Here is a 12,597-nt window from a genome sequence, read left to right as displayed (position 1 = left end):
TACGTTTGATGGAAACGCATCACAGTCCGGGAGCGACTCAAACAGGTTCAGGCGTTTTCTAGTTGGGCAGCATATTTATGTGTCCCCTACTGCAATTGACACCTCAATTTGGGTTGTTTTCTGTAGCCAGTGAGGTAATGTGAATGTTGTATAGCTGAAGAGCTGCACACTACCACGTCGCATGTACTGAAGATGACAGCCTGATAGAGGCCGAGTTCGGTCGACCGTGCGTGCCTGTGACAAGTACAGAGCAATTCCTGCCGGTCGCGCTTCGACTGGCCTGATGTTCGCTGATATTACCTCATAATTAACCCATTCGCTTTCACCAGACATTTTCAGCTATGTTTCTGCCACCGTAAGCTTGTTTCTGGGAAGAAAGACACTGGAGTGCTTTAGTACGAAATTTTTTTTATCATATTTAGATCAGAACAGAATTTAGTTTACATTGCTATAAGGACAGTATGTCCTTATTATACCGAAATCACGGAACCCACATGAAAGCCACTCGACAGATGTATCATTATGAACATCGAAGAATTGTCGATTGTGTGTACGTAAGTTTTTTACAGTAGTGCTTTCAAGATGAAAGATGTCAATAATACTAAAAGCGACAGTAACTATTTCTTTCATAAATAGATTCAAAAACATTATGTGAATTGTAAACGTAAATTTCGTTTAAATTGTTGAGGGTTTCACGCTCTATTTCTGAACCTGGACATGAGAGTATTGGCGTAAAATATAGTGGTGTATAACGTAAGCGTATTACGTTGGCACTGGAGCCCTAACAAGACGACCCAAATACTCGTCACACCGATTTCATTCTCATTTGTCGTATATGCAGTGCTTCGCCAGAGCTGAAAGTGACAGAAGTATGAGCTCCAGTGGCGGGTCAGACCTAAGCTGGTTTAGCTCTCCTGTTAAAATCAATCACTCAATCAATCAATGAGCTCCAGTAGGCCAAGCGCTTGGAAAAGAATTTCATGTTTGGTGTGTCTCATGCGAGGCATTGGAGCGTCGTGGGAACGAGCCCCTATGTGACAGTTTTTTTCCTCTTCTTTTCAGTTTTACGTCACTTACACAGAAAGTGACGCAAGATAAGGCTCAATGTTCTATTCATTAATATTTCCATAAAGGCGATGAAAAGAAAGGCAAAGAGAAATTTGGGGTTGCAAATAAACTTAGAGGAAGCGATTCTAAGGCGTACACGCTACGGTCCCAGGTTCGAATCCTGCCTCGTGCATGGATGTGTGTGATGTCCTTAAGTTAGGTTTAAGTAGTTCTAAGTTCTAGGGGACTGATGACCTCAGATGTTAATTCCCATAGTGCTCAGAGTCATTTGAGCCATTTTGGAAGGCGTACGTAATAGCATTTTATATAAAATTACATACTTTTATTATTTTATGGATGATATTTATCGTAAAAATGTGAGAAGCAGTAATGTTCTCGGCAATTTTCACACATTATAAACGCCACGTTGGTACAATTATACGGTTATGTTCAAGTTTCTGTTGAACCAAAAACTTGATTTACATTGATAAAGGTTTTATCTCACTGTACAATGTGGGACCAGACCATCATATCGTCAAATACCGGTGGAGATATCTGGTGATGTATAATGGAATGTTACTCCAGATTTGAAGCTTTCCGCGCAGATCCTTTACTTGACTTAAGGAACAGACACCGCAGAGTTGCACTAGCTGAGTGCACTTTGGTGGAAGCAGTTTAATACTGCACATTGTCAATCATTATCTAGATTGAAAAAGCTCGTCTTATAATTGTGGATGTGTTCCTCCTCCCCACGTGGTAATCTAAACAAGAAATTTGTTCTCTTGCGCGTAGGGCTTCATCAAGTCAGTAAAATGTTTTTGAATATGGCTGTTATAAGTTACCCAGACTGTTATGAAGTTTCGACGACACTCCCATATTTTCTAGCGTACTCCTCCACTGTTGTTTTAAACCTCGCTCCAAAAGGGCCGTCCCTCTCTTGTAGCCATACGTAGGCCGTTCGCAATAGTTTTCCAGAAAGAATTACGGCATATTACGCTGTATGCGAGTGAGTTCATATCCTGTCGTTTCACGAGAACTACTTCTGGCGCTCGATGACGAGGGTTAGGTTATAAGTCGATAGGTCCTGGCAACATGGGAAGAGGACACAAGAATAGAAATATGTGATTATACGGAACATTAAAATGAATGTTTTGATTGACGTTAACAAATGAGACTTCTCGACTTACATGTTTGACCGAGATTTTACTTACAATCCATTCACGGAAAGTTATTTGCAGAGTCCTCGTGAATCTCATATTTTTTGTTACGTTGGCGTCTCATGCTTTTTGTCACAATGTTAATTAAACACAATACACAGAGCATTGTTTTGGGTTATGTTCTGCGTAAGTAAGGTAAAAATTTGAAATAAAGAAGAAAAGACGTTTCCCCAGTTGACGCGATCCCACGGCTTTCGGATGATTGTCATGTTCTCTTTTGCCTGTGGCAACCGCTGCCTACGAGCTATGTTATAAATGGCTCATGGCTCACCCTACACGTACCAAAAATACAATTTTTTCCTTAACGCTTGGTCGTCTGTAGATACAACTTCTCTCACTTTCCTTTCTGGTCAAGCCATGCATACTCCGCGAATTTGGACAAAATCGGTGACACCGAGTAGGTGCAGTCTCTTTGTAGATTTAGTTCGCATTCCTGCTCCTGCATACTCAAAAAAAAAAAAAAAAAAAAAAAAAAAAAAAAAAAAAACACTTCCACACTTGCTACTGAAGGATTACAAGTGCGTTTGCTCTGTGCCTTACAGTTTACCATTATGTCAGGGTGTGAAAATGATTTGCTGCCTTCTTCTGTGATATCGCCTTTCATTTTTTAAGAGAAACACAGATATGAGTTGAGGTCTCCCAAGATTCACCACTGATTACGATCTCACAGTAAAGATCGACCCCTCAATACTCGTTAGCCCGTCTCAAATGGCACACATACATTGGCAAACATGGTTGAAACAACTAAGTCTCTCTTTACGTCGGTATTGTAACTAAGAATCCTTTGAGAACTTTTTCATCTCTCATTTCGTTCACAAGCAGTTTCCACCTATCTAGTTATTTTCGTATTTAGAGCATACACATTAATTTCACTAAGTGTGTACTCTTTTCTAATCTGATTCCTTCTTGTGCTGCTCTTGACTTTTCTCAAGAGTCTCATCTTAACTACCAGCATTCAGCAGTCTGTTTTTTATTTTCCCTACCCAGCTCCCACATTCACTCTACTTTGACGCTCTACAGTCACAGCCTTATAAAATGCACCAGTCTGCATCAGTCTGCATCAGTCTGCATTAGTCTATAGTCAAGTTTCAGTCTGCACCTAATAAGATTATCATATTCCTGTAAATAGCCATGAAGATAAATGTATAGACACTTTGTCAAGTATCAGAAATATGTGAGAATAAGATTAACGTACTAAGACCCAAGGAACTTCAGATTGTCAATTGTAAACAGCATCCAGAATCAAGTTACGTAATGTCTATCCTTTTTATTATTTTAATAAATGGTTACCGTCAATCTGCTACTCTAAGCGTGCAAGTGGCATTTCTATCGTCTGACCTAACGGCAGAAGATGACCACGCCACGATAAGACCACGAGACATATTGCTGACACTCGCCTACTTCGTCAGAGCGACAAGTCAAATAATCTCATGGTGTGTGTACCGAAGGTCTTACAGTATGCACACCACACAAATCACCGGGTTTTACGAGTTCCTTACTTCAGTCTGCTCGACAGTTCTCGAAATTTCGTAGGTTTTCATACCAAACCTGCGGTAATACGTCGTTTTGGAGAGCGGCGCTTGCAGAGTGGCACACCTGGCGCCGGTCACGGTGCGGGGAGCTATTTGGCGGGGAGTTCTTCGCCAAAAGTTGGCAACAATCTGCGCGGCGAGCCTAATGATGCCATTTGTGGCGCGGATTCCTGCGGGCTGTGGCCGCCGCACCGCGCCGCGCCGCCCAACCCCCCCCCCCCCCCCCCCCCCCCGCTCCTGTGAATATGCCAATTGGCGTGTCCTCCAGCGTCACGGCGCGGGAGAGCGTTCGGAAACGGCCGGACGCGAAGACGGACGAGGGGAAGAGCAGGAGGGAAAGAAAAAAGTGGAAGCGAGCAAAGAAGGGCAGCGCTGGAAAGAAAGGCGCAGCAGCCGGGCGCGAGGGGTGGCAGCTGGGAGGGAGATTATAGGGGGAGGGTTTGGGGTGGGACCCAGTACTGCACTGGAATTAGGCCGCTTGTCTTCGTGGACGCTGCGCCGCCTGGTCGGCAAAGAATCGATTTTAATTCAACTCGAACACCGCGGTGGGAGGCATTGCCTCGAAGCAAAAGTTAATTGCTTCATTTAATTAGCCCAGGGGCACAGTACCACTTGTACCGACAGTCGCTGCAGCGGCGAGGGTTGGAGGAGGGTGGAGGGATACTACTGGCATGGAATCAATGTGTAGCCCACAGGATTTAAGGTTCCTATATGCATCCTAATTCATAATCCAGCGTAGCATGAAGGAAACAGGGTCGGTACATGATCGCCAACTTGCGGTGCCGATTTGGGAAAGCTGACTCCTGTGGTCCGATGGTGACATCCACTGTCGAGGAAAGTGTGATGGCGGGAAACAGCTATTCTACCTCTTTTTGTTATATGTAGCGAACTTTACTTCAAATTCCAATCACTAAAGACGTTGTTGCTGCGATAGTGCGGATTCAATCATTTTCGTTTCTCTCGCTACTAGTTTTCCACAAGTTAACGGTAAATGGTTTGAAGTATGTCAAATACATTTTTGTTTCTGGATAGGATCCGCCTTCAGTTAAACACTGCTGAAACTTTTATTCAAGTTACAGCATCATCAGTGGACTTTTCTTTCTTTTCTGTTAAACAGCAGATAAAATGCTCTTTACTACTTATACATATATAAATTGAAGTTTTCAAGAAAGTATTCACAAATATGGAAACAAACAAACATTTTTGTATATGCTTTCTTACCATATACTGTGGTTTTTTATGTTTTGCACCACAGTTGTTTTCCATTCACAGTCTGTCCTCTGCACTCACGTAGAACTTAACGTAAAAAAGTTATTTGCATCGAAAATCGATGACTGGAAACGTTATCGCTGCGCCCATTATTAATTAATTCCATGTAGAGGATTATGTATTTGCGTGTGTGAGTGTGTGTGTGTGTGTAACTTTCACTGTAACTCTTTACAAACTATGAGAACAAGATGGTGGACAGTTGCATGTGCTGAGGGCGCGAGTTTTTAATATTTGTGAGCTGTGTTTGAAAAGGTGTCAGAGTGTGTACATATGTGGCAAGGGGGGATATTTATTTATTGATTTACTTTTTTATTTATTGATTCCTGTATGTGAGTGTGTGTTTATGACTAACTGTTGTCTCGCATTTCTTTCAGAGACGAGAATAGTGTTACGTCGCAGAGAGCCATGTACTCGTTTATTATTTGTTTTTCTTCTACTATGACTTTCTGTTTATGGTACTTTTCTTCAGTTACTAGTTTTTGTAAGGGGTTGTTGATGCACTTCAGAATTTTTGTATCAGTGTTGATGTCTGTTGATCTATGTTTCATGTCGCTAAGGAGTTCAGCAAAATAAAATGACAGCTGTTACTTTTCACCGCTTCTCTGTGGTTTGTCTATCTAATATTGTTATTTCTGCTTGTCTGTTCAATATAAATTGATTTGCCATCCTGACAGGTCAGGTGGTCTTTATCATACCTGATGTATTTGTATTGCTTGTCCTTAGATTCCTCTGTACTTAGTTATGTGTTCGTACCGTACTGTTGCTCTTTGGTTTTTGAGTATGTTGCCTGTTCTGTCGCATGTTTTGTTGTTCTAATTGAGAAGGTACCATTTGTTTCTTGTTCAGGGTGTTTCAGATTCATGTGTGTTTGTGCGAATGTTCTGTGTGTTTTAGCTCTGTTTGTTTATCTTCCGTGTGTCTGTGTTTGCACATTGATGATGATCTGTTTGTTTTGTGTGGTACGTGTCCCTTACATTTTGTCTGAATTTCATAGTTGTTAAATACTTGCCATTGTCAGCGAATTTCGCAGAAATGATTTTTTATGGAATGTGGACAGTTCACATAAGACTTGAAAATATCACCCTCTTAACATAAGGTATTCCAGAATGTCCTATCTCATTCCACCAGTGGGTTTCAAACTGCGAATGTTGAAGGGGAAGTACAAACAGGAACATGATGCGGCTGAATAAATCAGAAAGTTACTGCCTATCCTTCAAAATAGCTTTGTATGGTATAAGTCCGAACAAGAAAAGAGAAATTTAATTATCCAAGTATCAATTATGTGAATATTCTATGGTAGACAGTGATATGTAATATAAAATCGTGTCCATTACTACTGTATAGGTTAATAAAGAAAATAATTTATATCCCTTTCAACACTTGGTGGATATGTTAGCTCATTTACATTTTCGTAATAAAATCTGTACTTCTAGTAAATGCTTTAACAGGGCGATTTCATATCAAATCATAGAGGTCGAGAGTGAATGTGTCACATAACCACCTCAAAGTTTTCTGAAAAAAATATGTGTTTAAGTTCCACATGGTATCTCTCCAAGACTATAATATTTTGATTTTCTTTTGATTTGCTAAAATGCTACAAATCTTAGAGATCGAGAGTGAATGGGTCACATAACCATCTGAAAGTTTGCTGGAAAAAATATGTGTTGAAATTCCACATGATATCTCTCCAAGACTACAATATTTTGATTTTCTTTTGACTTGTTAAAACACTACAGGTCTCTCTAAATGAGAGTATTTAAGAATACGTCATAACGAAAGGGAATATTGGAAAATTGTAATAAAGAAACCAAAAGCGATAGAGATCTGAATTGATTTTCGGTAAATACTTCGTTCCCAATACTAAGAGACAAGATTAATAGACACACAGTCCCTAGCTTTTCTTCATTTTTTCCGAAAAAGAAACTATCAAAATTTGTAACTTTTCGCGAATTTTGAAATAATGTTTTGAAAATATGAATAGTCACGGGATGTTAACTGTTCTGAGAAATGATAAAGCTGAGGGACTGCTATCTTTCAGCTATGATACTAATGCATGAAATCCTTAAGCTGTCAAAATATTTGTACATAAAGATGAAAGAATCTGAAATTTTTCGGTTATTTAGAAATTATTTTCTCTAAAACCCCAGTCCTAAATGATATAAAAATATCATGGTACATTAGTTGGCTATTGTACTTGGGAAACATACAATCAGGTTGGGCAACAATTGTCTGTATAAAATGTGAGAATTTCTTTAGGTAGTCCTAGATGTACTCTCAATGTCAAAAAATCATGGACACTTAAATATTTAAATTGATTGCTGATTTTAAGCATATGTGATGTAGAAATGGAACTTCTGAACCAAAAGAATTGCTTTAAAACATTATAAGTGAATGGGAAAACATTTCATAATTTTGTTCGAAAGCATTTTATAACAGAAATGACGTATAGAATATTTATACCCATTTTTCTTTTTATGATATTATTCACTAAATATTATTGTCTTATGTAATAATTTTACTTCTTCATTACCTTCCATGAATTAAAATTGCTTACAATGTAACAATCAAGACTACACTATGGAAAAGAGATCCTTTGTTATTTTCATTTGCTTCTCATTGAACTTGTATAGCCCTGCTGAATTTGCACATGGACAAGGATGGTCGAACAAGAGCAGTATTTGAGAAATGGGAACTGCAGACTGCTGATTTGATAATGGCCATTTGAAAGCGTTAGCAGGACCATAATGTAGACGGTTATATCTTGCAGCTCATGAGAGACACTTATTATCTGTCCCACACACCACTGGTTGTCATAAACGCAAGAAAGGAAGTGGCTCACTACAAAGTCTTCTAATGTATACTGTGGTCTCTGCAATTCACACACAGCAACAGGCTGCATTTCGTGGAGAACTGTTCTTGCAATGTATGTGCCACTCCAGAATGCAACCCCCTGGTGACTTGATTGAATTCCCTAGATAATCTTCATAGAAAACAGCTCTTCTTTCATTTTTAAATGGAATTCCCTTAATGTGCTTTCATTTAGAATGAAGAGTTTCATGTTTGTTATTAATGTTGATATGGTGTCTACAAATCCAATAGCATCTCTTACAGCACCAAAAGCTTTACGCTGGAGATTAAATTTTGTTGCAAGATGTTTACAGACACCTCCTACCCATTCGCATGCCCTTTTCCATGACTTGTTGCTGAAAATATCCATTTTTGTCTTAATTCCTGTATTACAGTGTTGAGCAAACGCATAAAGCTGAAAGCAGTTATTGAAACTAAATGCTGCACCATCAGTCACATACACATGTTTAGGAACTGCATTGCCTCTAGATGCTATGTCATCAATTATCATGCTGACAGTATACTGTTATGAATCAGATCATCACTGACAATAGAAAAAAGTGTGATATATCAAGGAACTGAGCAACACATGTGAATATTGATACCTGCTATGTGTTCCAGTGGTAATGTTGAATCTCCTTCTGCAAAGCAACAGACCTTTTCTCAGCAAAGTCGAAATGAAGAACTAATATGTCAGTATTCTAGGATGTCACTGATTTTGCTTCTACTATGGCCTGTCTCTGAACCCTCCTTATAAGATGGTGAGCTGTTCCTTTCATGACTGGGTGCCTAACCTCTGTAACAAATTTCTCTTACAGTCTTCTTCACCAACTCTTCTCCCTCTCACAACGCATGTGTTACGTCATTGTCTGTACCCTGAAAGGGGTAATGCTTCAGCAGTCATCACTTCAGCACCAGGACACATTGCTCACTCCTGCAACTGACATTTATCTTGCGGCTCTTGACGTATCCACAAATGCCTCAGGTCCACCTCTGTGTACCTCTTTCCTATGACACTACTTATCAAGATTCAAGTTAGAGCAGTAAATAAATGTGCATACTTCCTTCACTGGCTAGCATTTTACCCATTTTGATAGTAAGGAGTAGAATTTTGTGAAATAAGTTTTTAAATTCGGATTCTCCTTTTTCATTAGGAGGTATGGTTCTCTTATTGATTTTGTCGTATATCTTTTTTACCTTTTTAACTCTTTCACTATTTTCACTATCAGAGGTAACATCAGTCTGGTTAGGACCTTGCCTGCTACAATCTTTGTCATCATTTAGGTAATACTCCAGAGCAACAGTAAGCGAATCATCTAGCAAAGGATGCCCACAATAAAAATCTCCGCATGCCCGAATACCTTCCTCATTCCTTATTTTAGAAGATTCTGAAATCAGATAATGTGAGGAAGTGGGTGTGTATTTCTGCACCTGCTGCTTAGAGTAGCCACGTGGCATCAGTGTCAGTAATTGTACCTTCTCAGTGTAGCCGGCTAATGAGATATTTAGGTTTTGAAACCACGCATAACATTTCGTGCACAAAACACTACCTTCAGATTCTGTACCAATTGTATCGGCATTATACACTTCACAAAGTTGAGAAGATGTTGCTCATATAAATCTTGTTTCTATTTCTTCAATTTTTGTTTATCCATACTGTTTTCCTCTTGTGTGTCTTACCTTCTACGTCTAAGGGGGGGGTGGGGGTGGGGGGTATAGCAAGAGGTACAGCAGAAACGCTAACATTCAATGCATCAACAACTTCACACCAAGGAATATAAACGTCTGCACTGTCTTCCTCAGTTTCACTTTCGGGTGTCAATGATCATTCAGATGGGCTGCCACTAAATTTCTTCACGTAGTGATTGTAGCAATTACTTCACAATAGATATGATGGTAACAAAGTTACTGCAATACCTCTGACAGATTTCCAACAATTGTGAAGCGTTTTCCACTTTTCTTAAACACCACCTTCCTGTATCCTTCTTCATAGTCCTCACACCTCACTCTTTCACTACCGTATTTTCTCATTGACATTGTATCTAACAGTAAGGTTAACCCAAACAGATTGGTTTATGTGCAAATTCTCAGTCGTTTGTTATAAACAGAAGAGCGCTGGAAACAGAGTTGACAACATGCATATTTTACGTTAGAAATTCAGTGATGCGGAACGTTGAAAGATTCCGGACACCTTACACAGCTAAATGCTGCCACTTTGTTTGCACTGACTACTAATACAATTACCAAACAATATTTGTGTATTTCTCAAAAGTTCTCGGATGGGAGTTTTCGGGTAAATAATTCGTAAAACTTCCTGCAGATTAAACCTGTGTGCCGGACCGAGACTCGAGCTCGGGACCTTTGCCTATCGCGGGCAAGTGCTCTACCAACTGAGCAACACAAGCACGACTCACGCCCCGTCCTCACAGCTTTACTTCCGCCATTACCTCATTCTGGAAACATCACCCAGGCTGTGGCTAAGTCATGTCTCCGCAATATCCTTTCTTCTAGGGGTGCTAGTTCTGCAAGGTTCGCAGGAGAGCTTCTGTGAAGTTTGGAGAGTAGGAGACGAGGTACTGGCGGAAGTAAAGCTGCGAAGACAGAGCGTGAGTCGTGCCTGGGGAGCTCAGTTGCTAGAGCACTTGCCCAGAAAAGGCAAAGATCCCGAGTTCGAGTCTCGGTGCGGCACACAGTTTTAATCTGCCAGGAGGTTTCATATCAGCGCACGCTCCGCTGCAGAGCGAAAATGTCATTCTAATTCGTAAAAGTTCGTAAGAATGCGATTTTTTACATTTTAAGTTATAAATATTCATATAATACAAATAGCTGGAGCTGAGGATGTACTTCTTGTAATTACATCAGTAGTATCTGATAATATGGCAGATACTTAGAAAAAAATTTTTAATGGAAAAATTAAATTTCATATTTTCGTCTTAAATTTGTAAATTAAAGGAATCCCATTAGTGTGCGGGTGTTAACATAATTTGAGCACACAAAGAGGGAGCTTTAAGGCAAAACATCTGCCACATCTACAATATTTTTAGCTGATTAGCTATATTTTTTTGGTTCTCTAACGTTTTAAGAGTCATTTACAAAACATACATTTTTAAATAAGCAATACTATTTACATAATTTAAGATAAAACGAAAATACTTTACCTCTTATGATGTAGAGGTGTAATATATATTTTTTCCACAAAAATTCATGACCACGGGTTAACATGGCCTGTATGATTTAAGATGAAATTTTATTTTATAAATTATGATTTTTTTTAGTTTTTGGTCTTGTATAACACAATTAGTATCTTAACTGCTTTCTAGCGCCTACAACGTCGTCATCAAATGATAGTTTAATTCCCTTATAGTAAGTCATCAATCTAAATCCTGTGTTCTAACGATACTACTCCAGCAACTAAACCGTATAAAACTGTTTGGGAAAATGAATCCTCCACATGTTCCTGTCAGAAAAGTCACAGGTCACATTACACGGCCGGGAAGTCAACTAGTGCAACCGGAGTGCTATCTGGAATTTCCCAAGGATATCTTATATATCCTCCGCTATTCATAATATATTTGATTTAGGAAACGTTGGTGGGGAGGCTTGCGTGCCTCAGCGATACAGATAGCCGTACCGTAGGTACAACCACAACGGAGGGGTATCTGTTGAGAGGCCAGACAAACGTGTGGTTCCTGAAGAGGGGCAGCAGCCTTTTCTGTAGTTGCAAGGGCAACAGTCCGGATGATTGACTGATCTCGCCTTGTAACAATAACCAAAACGGCCTTGCTGTGCTGGTACTGCGAACGGCTGAAAGCAAGGGGAAACTACGGCCGTAATTTTTCCCGAGGGCATGCAGCTTTACTGTATGATTAAATGATGATGGCATCCTCTTGGGTAAAATATTCCGGAGGTAAAATAGTCCCCCATTCGGATCTCCGGGCGGGGACTACTCAAGAGGATGTCGTTATCAGGAGAAAGAAAACTGGCGTTCTACGGATCGGAGCGTGGAATGTCAGGTCCCTTAATCGGGCAGTTAGGTTAGAAAATTTGAAAAGGGAAATGGATAGGTTAAAGTTATATATAGTGGGAATTAGTGAAGTTCGGTGGCAGGAGGAACAAGACTTCTGGTCAGGTGACTACAGGGTTATAAACACAAATTCAAATAGGGGCAATGCAGGAGTAGGTTTAATAATGAATAGGAAAATAGGAACGCGGGTAAGCTACTAAAAACAGCTTAGTGAACGCATTATTGTGGCCAAGATAGATACGAAGCCCACACCTACTACAGTAGTACAAGTTTATATGCCAACTAGCACTGCAGATGACGAAGAAATTGAAAAAATGTATGATGAAATAAAAGAAATTATTCAGATAGTGAAGGGAGACGAAAATTTAATAGTCATGGGTGACTGGAATTCGAGTGTAGGAAAAGGGAGAGAAGGAAACGTAGTAGGTGAATATGGATTGGAGCTAAGAAATGAAAGAGGAAGCCGCGTGGTAGAATTTTGCACAGAGCACAACTTAATCATAGCTAACACTTGGTTTAAGAAAGAAGGTTGTATACACGGAAGAACCCTGGAGATACTAAAAGGTATCAGATAGATTATATAATGGTAAGACAGAGATTTAGGAACCAGGTTTTAAATTGCAAGACATTTCCAGGGGCAGATGTGGACTCTGACCACAAT

This window comes from Schistocerca nitens, chromosome 8 (genome assembly GCF_023898315.1).
Source record: "Schistocerca nitens isolate TAMUIC-IGC-003100 chromosome 8, iqSchNite1.1, whole genome shotgun sequence".
Lineage (NCBI taxonomy): Eukaryota > Metazoa > Arthropoda > Insecta > Orthoptera > Acrididae > Schistocerca > Schistocerca nitens.
This window is presented reverse-complemented; position numbering follows the sequence as displayed.